The sequence below is a fragment of the Nelumbo lutea genome, chromosome 1 (assembly GCF_056320005.1).
Source record: "Nelumbo lutea isolate HS-2025 chromosome 1, American lotus-T2T, whole genome shotgun sequence".
Classification (NCBI taxonomy): domain Eukaryota; kingdom Viridiplantae; phylum Streptophyta; class Magnoliopsida; order Proteales; family Nelumbonaceae; genus Nelumbo; species Nelumbo lutea.
In genome coordinates, this window is record NC_142684.1 from 82,513,805 (window position 1) to 82,527,038 (window position 13,234).

The 13,234-nt window shown below is 36.3% G+C and overlaps 1 long non-coding RNA gene across 3 annotated transcripts; it reads right to left on the reverse strand.

Moving 5' to 3' along the window:
• Positions 1-5,661: 5,661 nt before the first annotated feature.
• LOC148875737 (uncharacterized) lies at positions 5,662-9,871 on the reverse strand. 3 transcript variants are annotated; one of them, XR_016106123.1, is made up of 7 exons: positions 9,652-9,871; positions 8,919-9,196; positions 8,778-8,840; positions 8,314-8,475; positions 7,052-7,129; positions 6,746-6,920; positions 5,662-6,213 (listed from the first exon to the last, which is right to left on the reverse strand). It is a non-coding gene; the product is annotated as an uncharacterized LOC148875737 (long non-coding RNA). The 3 variants fall into 3 exon arrangements; XR_016106174.1 differs by having other exon boundaries at positions 8,919-9,165; positions 9,652-9,831; XR_016106225.1 differs by lacking the exon at positions 8,314-8,475 and having other exon boundaries at positions 9,652-9,849.
• Between the last annotated feature and the right edge of the window lie 3,363 nt (positions 9,872-13,234).

Genomic DNA, 13,234 nt, shown 5'->3' on the forward strand with positions numbered 1-13,234 from the left:
TGCATCTTCATCACACTTCCAGTCCACACTCTGATAATGATCTAACTCCTTCCAGACAGAGGTCAAGTCTGAGTAGTACACAGATAGACACCTCTCCCCCTGTTTACAAGTAGACGATTTTGCCTGTAGTTGGTATATTTTTTCATAGTGTCGCAATTTCAAATATGTTGATTTTGCTTGTTCCCAGATTTCATTTGCCATTTCAGCCCACATGAAATTCCTTCTTCTTTGAGGTTGCATAGAAACTAAAAACCAGGACATGACCATGCTGTTTTCCTGGTTCCATCTGTTATATTCAGCACTCCCAAAATGTGGTTCTTTGATTCTCCCATTAATATAACCTATCTTTCCTCTTGCAGTGATGTACAGCTTGATCCCTCTTGACCACTCTAAATAATTTAAACCATCAAGAGGGATAACAGCCATGGGAAAGGATAGGTCCACACCCCCACTCATTCCATTCAGCATTGAGGAAACACTGGATGTAGCAGAATCTTCACCACTCATGATTTCAGATTCAAGAAACAGTTCTTAAATGGGGTACACAACCTTAAAATGTTGTTATAGGTGCTGTTACAGCACTAACAGGTCATCCCTTGACTTACAAGTTCAATACAAGTGTTGCCACAGTGCGTACAGGTCATCTCTTGACATACGCATCAACAAGACTACTGTTACAGCAAGTACTGGTGACTTTCTGACCTTCAGTTCACCATAAAAGCTGCTGTTGCAGCACACAAGAGGTACTGGTCACTTTCTGACCCACAGTTCACCATAAAAGCTGCTGTTGCAGCACACAAAAAAGGTCCTCACGACCTACAGTTTCTCAAGGATCAGTCGACCCCACAAAAAAGGAAGGAAAGAGGTGTTGATCACCTCACATCCAATCGACAGACCTAGTACAGGTTCTGCCCTGGCACACGACCAGAAAAAAAGGTAAGAGAGAGAGAGAGAGAAAGGTTACTTCAATGTGTGAGATCTTCAATCAGCCGAACAGCAGATAAGGGCAGCAGATCTGGAAATCTGGTGCGAAGAAGAAAAAGGACTGTTCGCTCAACTTCTCCTTTTAGATCTGGTAGTCCTGCTCTGATACCATGTTATGCAGGAGAGAAGAATGAAAGAAGAGAGAGAAGAAGAGAGAAGAGAGAACTGAGAGCTCAAAGATATTGCTTTTTAATATATATACTAGGGCAACAGCAACTAAAATAAAAAAAGGAGCAAAAGTACAATAGTACCCCTGCAGTACTATACATAGGAGAAAATAACAGCCGTTAACACTGCCAAATCTCCAAAGCCACTTCAATGGAAGAGATTCATCAGCCTAAGCGGTCTTAGCCACAGCCCACCTTTGTCTTTCAAGGTGCTCCTCCCTCCAACTAGGTGGTACTTCTCATCATTAGGGCAATCCCAAAGGAAATCCAACTCTTCTTTTCCTAAGGCTGCGAAAGGTAATACCAGGATTGACAATAGGAACATAAAGTGGATGGAAATATCCAAGACTGATTTTTCACCAATTTCAGTTCACCACCTATTGATAAGTAAGCCTTCCTCCAAACTCTATTCCCCTTAAGTTCAATCATAGAGTCTCAAAGAGCTGAAGCGGTAATTATCACCTAAAGGCAGATCAAGGTGCTTGTCCAGGAAGACACCACATCTACAGCCCAATATCCATGCTAATTAAGCTACATTGGGAACATCAGCTACTGCAAAGTGTGAACAAACTTCTGCCTTGGGCCTACTGGGTAAGTCTGCTAATAAATAGCCTCTTTTATTGTTATGAGTTTAGCCTAAGATCTTTAAGAGCCAACGTAACCATGCTTCCATGCCTTCCAAAATCTCTCTCCCTACACAAACACAAATTGATACAGAGAGATGAACATCATGGTCCTTTTGAGACTACTATCCAAAAGGTTGGGAATGATCTTATAAATGATACCAAACAGGGTAATGGACCAAGAATCATTGATACCCTCAACACCTTCTTGTGGATCAAAGCAATAAAGACTGAGTTGGCTACTATTGGAAAGAATCCCCAAAAATGGATTCATCCACCATTTTCACAAAGTCAACACCAACAACATCCCAACATTGTTTATTGATGTCGATCAAGATGATACATCAATGTCAGAGAAATAAAAGAAAAATGGGATGCAATCATCTAATCCCCCCATAATGAGATTAGACCCAATTAACCTCAACAAAAGGCAAACAATGTGCTCATTTAACAATCAGAAATACATCATAAACACAAAATTCAACTTTCTAATGAAAAGGCATGAAAATTCACCAGTCGCCACTTAGTAATCCTTGCCCAGATAACTCATCAGCTAAGGAGTTGGTAGGCTGTGGATTGAACTATATGATCTGTTCACTTTGGAAGCCAACAATCTAGCCTCCATAAGAAAACGTCGAAGGATGTAAGGGGTGGAGGATCCACTATGCATCCATCAAACTAAAATCTTTAAATACCCCTTACCCAAAAAAAAAACAAAAAAAAAACAGAAAAAAGTCCCCTTCAACCTACACACTCTACCAAACTCCATAAAGAACATTATTTTGAGATCCTGCAGCAGGGAGATATATATAAACATTGTTTTAAAAGGCTTAAGCATTGAGGCATGAGATGTACACCTTGAGGCAAGGCGTACGGACTTTGCCTCAAGGCGTAAGGCATAGCTTGAGGCATAAAAAGGCATAAGCCTCAAGCGTCAATGATCATTTAGTAATTTAATGCAATATATATATAGTATATGTATAATGCATTTTTATAGTTCAAACTACAAAATATAGGGATGAAGCACTTCAAAAATCATGAGCCAAATAAAAAGAGTAAGAATGAAAAACCAATAGGTCAAATCAAGTTCTATTACTTTCTCTTAGTATTTTAGGAGAGTTAAATATGAAAAGGGTCAACCAAGATCTTAGTTTCTCTTGGATAAATCAAGTGAGATTTTTTTTCTTATTGTTCTAAGTCTGACAACCTAAGTTTGTTAATTTTCTCAATTTTTCCTAATGGATTTATTTTCTTTTTATTGTTCTTTTTAACTAAGTTGTTTCATTTCTTCTAAACTATTTGATGACCATAAATCTAATGCCAATTATATGGATGATTCTTCATATGTTTCCTTTCTTCTAAATTGGTCATTTGTATAATTTGAGAAACTTGCATTTTGAAACACAAATGTAAAATGTTTATAATTTTAGTTTATTAGTTATTATTCTATTTAATGCTTAAGTGCTGAAACTTATTGCTTATAAACTCCTATTTTATGGATATTTGAATCTTCTATCATTCTAACCTGGTATATCATATGTTATTTGTACTACTTTATAAACAAAATAATTTTTTTCTTAAGCTTTGGGGCATACGCCTCATGCATACGCCTCATCTTTTTGTGCCATTATGCCTCAACTATACTTTCAGCCATTTAAAACCTTGTATAAAAACATTGGCAGGCCTACTCTCTGAAGAAGTAGCTATCAGATTTGATGTTAACTGCTCCTTGGAGGTAGGAACTGACACTAAAAGCCTTTCTGTGTCTCATTTACCTGGCTATCTCATGCCACTGCCATAAAATGATGAAGAAATCCCTTAATTCCTACCTGGTCCAGGCTCAACATGCACCTGCAATAATAGATGCAAATGGGAAACTCTAGTAGCTGATTTGTATTGGAGAAGGTCCTTAAGTTTAACAGTATCCTAACATTTTTTGTGGAAGCTAATTCGAAAACCATCAAGACCCAGAATTTTGTTGCTGCATAAAGCATTAAGGATCTGTAGCACTACCTCCCCATCACAAGATCTCAAGCCAGTTAATTTTCCACATTTGTGATGTATTCACAAATCACAATTGATCCCATCAAGCTTGGGCTAGAAGCGAGATTTACAATGAGTAGAGATTTTTATAATAAGTGCAATGCCAACTAGATACTTAAAAAATGAATGCACTATATGTATCAGATATTTCTTTTTTCTACCAGCAACAGTAAATAATAATTTCATTGATTTAAAGACTAGAAAAATTCCAGCATGCCAAGTGTTTCAAGTGCAGGAAAAAACAACACACTAAAGACCATACTATCTGTTGAAGATTAATTAGTTTTATGATGTTTTTCTGAGTAGATGTTTTATGTTAGTTGTTAGATAGGAGGTGGGAACCACAGTAGTTATGTGAGTCCAAATTTTATTATGTTTTTGAGTGTTATATATGCTGTTTTATGTTTTGCTACCCTATAAGGGCATAGTTGTCTTTGTACTGTTCTATTACTTTAGTATAAATAATAAGTGAAGGGGGCAGCCAGATTATTGCTCTCTTTTCTTTTCAACTTCTCTTCTTCTCTTCTTCTCCTTCTCTCTTCCTTCTCTCTTCCTTCTCTCTTCAAGAAACTACTTTTCTTTCATATTTTCTAATTCAGCAGATTTCTACTCTATCAAAATAAGAAACATCACTTTATAATACGATTGGTTGAACTTCGCTAATGTTGAAGGTGCAAGGTGATGGAAAAGCACCTAAATGTTGCATGTTTACAGTGGTTTGGCTCTAGTTCCCAGTTTAAGGGAACTACTTTATTGGTATTTGAAGGTGAAGCAACTGTACTGACATATGTTATGACTCAACCAGATACTTCTGTTTTTTGTCAGCAACAAATTAGACATTTCAATGTTCTGTAAATTCACTATCCATGTGTACCCATGCCGTGTGATCATTTATCTAGTTAACAAAAACCAGATGTTTATACGGAAATAAAAATCAATAAACCTCATACAAATAAACATGGATCTAGAGGGCCCACATAGATCATTAAAGTGAAGAACAAACAACAATATCAGACTATCACACTCATCAAGATTCTAGGTCATATTGATCCATACAGTGTATTTCTTCTGGATGTTCAACATTATGTGATAGTATAGATAGTTATGTTCATCATGGTTCCAACCATTTTGTAACCTACAGTAGGATTGTTAAATGCCATCACCTGCTCTCTACATCCAGCTTACATGAGTAATAACATATCTCTATCTTTGATACTTGAAATTCATAGCAACTGGTGCCAATAATTACTTAATAGGATGTCTAATTCAAGTCCAAAATGCATGCAACTTACTCAGCATGTTCTGGAATTTTGGAGTTTGCACTTCAAAAAATGCATTTAGAGACTTTATGTTAGAAGTCAGAAAGTGAGATAAATAATCATCACATTTAAATCCCTCAAAAGGCCAAAAAATAGTAAAGTGTACAATTGATTTTTCAAGAAGTCAGAATGAGCAAGCCTCTGATGTATATCCAGGAGTTGAATCTTATCCTACAACGAAGGTCCTTTGTGCAGCCTCATATAAAGTAAGGAGATGTTCTTGGCTTCTAGCATATCAATTAAGCCTCACCTGGAAATTCGTCCAACACTCCAACTAGAGTATAAAAGAACTAAATAAAAATGAAGACCTAGTGATACGCATCAATTTTTCCCGCTTACTTGCAAAACACTGACACAATTGCCTTCCCAGACACATAACTATTTTACGTATGAAGTTTTGCAATCTAAGGCTTGTTAAGAAGATCTCATCAAGACCAAAAATAGTTACTTTTTATTTGGCACCATTTCAAACTAAAGTGTTAATGGAATTCCGTTGATATTTTCTAAGATTTTGAATATCTAGTATTTAATAATTTCTAATGCCCTTTTACCAATAAGGTAAGATTGTATTACAAAAATTAAAATGGGCAAGAAACAATTCTATGGTACAAATTTGCAAAGTATGAAATAGAAGATTGACTCATTTACAATGCAAAACCAATAACCACAAAAAGAACCATAACTAATTACATTATACTCCTTAAGAACAGAAGCAGAAAGATCAAAGGAAACAATAAATACTTGATCCTGTCAATCTGTTGCTCAGAAGTCCTGGATTATGGCCATTTCTTCCAAATTTTTGAGCACTTGAAAAAGAAGGGCAGGTTACACAGAAAGCAACAAAAAGGATGGAAATTTTCACTAGCCAAGCATATACAAGATCAATAGGTTTCTTTTGTTTCTTTTTTTTTTTCTCTTTTTTCTCTTCATTTCTTCTATAACAGGTGTGGATGAAATCAATAGGTTAGGAAGTCAAACCAGGAAAACTCAAGCATAAGTTTAGACAATGCCTTCCCAGTTGATAACTCCAGATGTTGGTGTCATCTCCTCTTCGTTGGAATGTCATATGTGTTCTTTCTGCAAGTGGTGTTGCACCAAAAAAAAGATACATTTTGGGGGACAGAAGAGAACCAAAGCTTTTTCTTCAACGAATGCACAAAAATAGAGTTAAAAATGGTATACTCAAAGAACAACTTAGCAGAGAAAAAATCTAAGGGAAGAAGGGACCAATCTGCAAATGGGGTTCAAACTAGGAGAGATAGATCTCTTCAAGAATACTGATAAGAGAGGCAGTTCCCTCAACCTCCACGTCTAAAGCTATGTTACCCCACATACAGAAAGGAAATGGATGGATGAGGAGTCAAACATGAATTTTAGACTGAGGTTGCATTTGTTTCTTCATAAAATGAGCATAAATTTTAGATCTAATTTGTTTTGATATAAATGGAAATAAAAACAAACTTTTGATTGTAAAAGTGATAAAATTATAGCTCATATATTTCACCTTGAAAAATTTTACATCGACTTTATGTTGGAAAAAAAAGCAGCCTAAGAAAACATCTGTTCTAGTTGTGCACATTTATAGCAACAAACAACCGTGAGATGATACCTGGACTGTATTTAGATGCCATGATGTCAACAATAAGGAAGCTTCCCCAATAAACAGAACAGAAAAGGAGTCACTTTCCACATATAAGAAATAGAATAACCAATTGAACTCATAACATGTTGGTCTCCCATGCTTTGACTGCTTCCTAAACCACTTGAAGGGAAAAGAGCAAGGCCTGGGAAAAATCATATGCAATATCAAAAGGGGTTGAGCCACAGTCTACCCCAAGACCTGGAGCTGAGTGACAAACAGCAGCAGCTTTCACCCATCATTTATGGAAAGAGTAAGAAGTATTGTAATACATACCCCCATTGTAGGTCCCCTGCTTTCCACAAGTTCACCATAACAATCATACATCACGACCATGCAATCTGGGCTCTGCATCTGCAGGGCATTCATCAGTAAGCAGACTAGAATTTGAGAGTTTAAGTGGTGGTTTAAATGGCAAGGAAAGTCTACTTCAAGGATGTTAGCACTCAGAAAAGTTAGCAAAAACCATTGATACAGTGAACTGAAAGGGTATGGATTAGCTTGCATTGTTTTTTAGCTGCAGTACTACAAATAATACTGGGGGAAAGAAACCCTTCATAAATTGATTGTCATAATTAAATAGATAGACCAAGTGATGCAGAGATGTAGGGTATCCTACAAGTGACCCTAAAAGATTATGTATAGGAAAGAAAATATATCAATGACTAAAAGTCAGGGCTTAATGGAGATGGTTGATCAGCGAAGCAAGATGACTTGAACCATGATTCAGAAATACCTGAATCACAGATTAATGACAATTGGATGCCCAACATTCAATCTAAGAGACCTGGCAGCCTAGAAAAAGTGATCAAGAATTAAAGAAAAATAATCTTGAATGTTTCTTAATGAACTGTTGTATGGTTGCTACATATTCAAGTACTCCAGAAATCAAGAAAAAAAAAAAAGAGTATCAGAAGTCTTTCCACACAGTTCACCAAGCACCCTATTCAAAAAATTGAAAGAAAGTGTCCCAATATTCATATTCAACTTAAATATTATTAATAATGTTTACTTAAGAGTCACACATATTATGGCCATTTAAAAGGTCCATAAAGTTACCACTTAATCCATTTCTAAATATGGCATATTGGCATCTTTTAATTAAACTTTTAAAAAAACATAACCATGAATAGAAATTAATGAATCCTGAAATCCTAATTAAAAATGCAAACTAGAGCAATTTTAAGAACTTCATGCTTTCTTTATTGCCAACAAGACCTGCATGTCTTTGACGTACATGACAAGCCAGCTCTTACAAGAAGAACCAATAACTCATTAATTAGTATTCCCAAGCTCATTATAATCCTTATGGGGGGGAGGGACATTTGATTAAACTTTTTGTGATTGAATAAAAATTTTGCATCTCAGAGATTTGGAATGACTCCCATCCAAGTAAACTGAGATACTGACAAATATTGCTTCACAATGAATTTGAAACCTCAAAAGTAGCACGAATTCTAAAGGGAAGATGCATGCAGTCATGTACCCCCCTCCCCCACCCACCCACCCACAAGACAACACCCCTGACCCTGACACACCTGCATAATCATTCACAAAAGGGTCCCATTAGTGGACAAGTTAAGACACATTATTGCTCCCCCTATCTCCTTTACACGTAAACTGTGGCACCATGTACACTTTGTTTGAGGTTTAACAGCAACACCAAGTACATCCAAATCAAGGCCCCCATCTTCTGCAATCTGAAAGATGAACAATATCAGAAAAAATGGAGCACAAAATTTTCAAAATTCCCATTGCATATTTATAACTTTGAGTAATTTACAGGAACTTTTCAGTATTGCAACCTAAAGTCTTGTAGGGAACCAAGTCCATGAGAATCCCTACTTCCAATTACTTCCTTTAAAGTGTCATAAGGAGCATCAGCAACTTCTCAAGCTGATAATTGAATCAGACGAAAACAAAAATTATCTCTAGCAACAATCTACAATACATGGCATAAATTTTCTTTCTGATGCCCTATAAATACAATCTAAAAGCTCACCTCAACCACTGGCCTTGGAAAAGCAAAGAATAAACAAGTGATGGCATGAATACCAGAGAAGAACTGCAAAACCAGAATCACATCAATATAGTAACTTACATATTACACTTCCAATATAATTAACTAAAAACATATACCAACCTGTTCACAAACTATTGCCAATTCTTCCCAACAACTTCGTCAAGTGCTTCACGTCCCCCAGTTTTGTCGTGACCATAGCCTGCACATCCACCTAACTGCTAATGCAAACAAGATTACAAAGAAGTAGCATACATAGGGACTTTGAACTCTGAGTATTTGGCACCACCATCCACAGTCATGAACTGAGTATTTGGTAACCTTCAAGAAAGCGGGAATTATTTGGCGCCACCATCCACAGTCATGAACTCTGAGTATAAAGAATCAACAACTTCTTCAAGCTGATTATAGAAGAAAATTAGGAGAAGTTGAGCATTGACGTCACAAATTAAGGTTTTGACCAATGACACGTACATTAGGCTTCAAGTGTTCAGCAAGATAGACTAGGGCTTTTATCTTTCAAGGCTTAACAAGGTAGTAATCACTGGCGAGAAAGACGTTAGCACATAGACTTCCTTTAATAAATGTCATTGACGCTTAAGATTTGGCGGATACAGTAAATGAATTCGGAACATAGAATTTGAGTTCTGAATTTAAAATTCGGATTGGAAAAGCAAAGTACGAATTATAATAAATGTCATTAATTGAGTTCTGAACTTAAAATTCGGAGTAGAAGAGTAAAGTACGAATTATAATAACAAGAAGCAAACATCGTTCTTTTTCGAAAAACAAATTCAGGTATTCGTGTTTCACGTGAAATGTGACTTGAAATTCATCACGAATCGAGTAACGGTACCTATGGAACGAAGGGATGACGATATACGGGAAGCGACACTCGAGCACTCGAACGGACTCAACCAAAACTCTTGAACTCGAACCAACTGAATCCTCAATCCAAGGCTTTGGAAGTTCTTCTCTCAGGCAAGAAGTTGCAGAGAGGAGATGATGATCATAATAATGATGCTCTTCGTAGTTTGCGGCTTGTGTGTGGACCGTGAAACATCTTGGACCTACGTGGTGAATCTAGTGATTGGTGAAGTCCAATAGAATAGAGGCGGGAACAAGGGGGCAATTTAGGTATTTTGGGGAAAGGGCATTTTAGAAAATCAGGCAACGCTATGGAGGGTGTTATGGACATTTTAACAAAACTGAAAACCTTTTTTTTTTTTTTTTTGGTAAAAACTAAAAACTGGAGGTTTTACGTTAAAAAGATGACATGACATAATAACAACGATACGCTAACGTTATTGACTTTTAGCGAAATGGACAGCAATTAAAAGGCCGTCACTTGACAGTGAGGCCCAGGACAGGACCCGGCAGGCAGGGTTTATTACTTATTACGTGAAACGAAAGATAGCGTGGCAGCGAGCGATGCCCTTGGGTCTCCCGTTGGTCAGCGGGAGGGGTTGAGATCTTCTATCAATAACACGTTTCAATCCTCTATCAACATCATCTCACACCACATAATAATGGGTCTCACTCTCATGTGCGGTGTTAAATTAAATTGGCAGAGGATCGGAACGTGTTTGATTGGTAGGTGATCAGACTCCAGAGAGAGGGACCCAATGGATTACGTGCTGCCTCTGTGACTCTGAGTACTGAGGATGATTTCAGGCAACAGGCTTAATGCTGCTGCTTCCCAGCCCTGAGTCTGAGGACAAGACAACCTGTTTATCGATCGGTTACACGGTGGCGGTCGTGGCGCTGAGTGCTACCGTTGGGTGGGTGTATATTTGAAACCCAATTGGTATTTCCTTGATTCCATCTTTTTAAATATATCGTATCGAAACTGAACCGAATCAATCGTTGACTGGTCAACCGGTTGAGGGGTAAATATATAAATTTAGAAAAATTGTCTAAAATTGATTATGAGTTTTAGTATTTTTCTTAAATTGACCATAACTTTTTAAAATGTCTAAAACTCATCATGTCAAGTCACGGGTGTTAATATATTATCATTTTAATATTTAGACATAAAAAAGGATAAAGTTCAAAAAAAATATTTTCAAATATAAAATATATAAAAACATAGAAATTACATAAAATATAAAAAATTATAGAAATTGTAAACAAAATAAAAAATTATTTTCAAATTATAGAAACTATAGAAATTGAAAAACAAAATCAAAAAATAAAAATTCTAGAGAAAACATAAAAAAAATTATAGAAAAACACAAATTGTAAATAAATAACAAAAATACAAGAAAATTTATAGATTGTATAAAATAGAAAAAATGTAAAAAATACCATTTTTTCTGTAACTCACTATTCGAGGGTAATTTGGTCATGAAAATTATTATTTATGCAGACATGGACACCTTTGTTAATAAGCATTAACGGTGCACTAACAGAATGTGAGTTTTGGAAAATAAAAATTTACTGACATGTTGAGCTTTAGACATTTTGAAAAGTTGTGGTGAGTTTAAGAAAAATGTTGAAAATTCATGGTGAGTTTTAGACAATTTCCTATAAATTTATTCAATTTATAACATTATACCCTTAACTTTGTGGTAGTATCAAGTTTGTATCCAAACTTTTAAATGTGTTATTGCAATACTTAAATTTTCAAAAAGTGTCTAGTTGTTCTAATGCTAATTGATCGTCAGTTATCTGATCACGTGATGATATATACAATTTAAAATGTTTGAAAATATCAAAACTATCCTTCAAAAGAAGAAATTGTTCATTATTTTCCACCTTGAACTAAGTATGTGCTTGGTTCCATTTATGTTTATTGAATAAACGTTTGTAATTTATTTGCTGGTAAAACTGAGAAATGCAATAATTACAACCGTTTATGACAAATCAGTCGCCACCAGGCTCCACATCAGTGTAACAATGAAAAAATGTCTAACCGTTTGTGGAAGCTTTAAAAAATAATTTCCACAAACGGCTAGTATGGTTGACTTTTTTCATTTTTGATGTATGAAGAAGAGCAAGAGAGAGAAAGTGCTGAAGTGGTGCCTATTTAGCACTCTTAATAAACGCTTATTGAATAAACACGTAAACAGAACCAAACACCCTCTAAGTTGTAGCAATGCAAGCTATGCAGCAAACTCGGGCTCCTCCGCTCAAAACCATGATGGTGTTTGGTATCGATGTAGCTTTTCGAAGAAACGATGTCGACTCAGCATTGGAGATGCATTTAACAAAAAAATGCCTAAAAAATTATTTGGTTGAGTCATTTATCTTATAAATAACTCTCTCAAAAATCATGTGAACCGTTTACTAAAAAAACCAATTTTAACGTTTTTCATTTTTAAGACCGATTTTTCAATGCTTGGCTTATATGACACCTAATGGCGTCTAGTGGCGTCAATTTGAGGTATAAACAAATCTGCAAAACATTTAAAGCAGTTTCCAAGATAAAATCGTACAAAACGTTTATCGCCATCGATACCAAACAACCTCTATGTGGGCGTCCGTCCGTACGACCTCAACTTCGACGGGATGTCATAACTCATCACCTTCTTAATCAAATCAAACGCCGTGTTCGGGTCTTCCATTGCAGCAGCCAATCTCGCTACACTGGTAAATGTGGCCTCATTTGGATAACTCCATCAATACCCATTTGTTGAAAAATCTCGAAACCCCTTCTTAGACCTAAATTCAAGTTCCTCTCATCATTCTCGCCGCCATCAACCGAAGAAGAATGAGAAGAAGAACAGAGGTAGAGTACAACATTATAATGATGTTGACTAAGTGGTATGCCCTTACTTGGAGCATCACCGTAAAGGTGAAGGGCTTCAACAAGGTCACCACGCTTCGAGCACATATCCAGGCTGATAATGGAGGCGAGAACGGTGAGCATATCTATTCTGGCCGTATAAAGAGAACTATGCTTTGTTGAAGAAAGCGAAGAGGAAAGCGTTCCTTGCGAGGGTGGGCATGACTGTGAGTGTGAGAGAGCCTGTGGACTACATTGCCGTTGGGATTGAGCATCCCAGCTCCAGGGTCGACAATAAAAATGTAATCGATCCTTTCGAAGACATCTACTAAAACTAAACCATTCTAATTCTAAACGACTGTTCAAAGAAAAATATCAACAAATCAAATGAGACAAAAGTTTCGTTAAAGTAGGGAAGCTCTTAAGTACGAGAGTTGTTATCCTCCCTGTGTATGTGCGGGTGAGATTCACCTTGATGCAAACATTTCTTGCCTTCCTGCCCTTTTTTACCTTGTATTGAACTCTTGATTTCTGGGTTGATTCTGCTTATTGTATGAATTGATCTGTAAATGCGATGCTATTTTAACTTTATAAACTAAATGCTACAAGCATATGCTTAGAGAATGTAAAACATCCAGGAGAAAAACACTAGCTTCGCAGACCCATTCACATCTTATTTGTTGCTGTACGAAGCAACTGAGGCACTATTTCT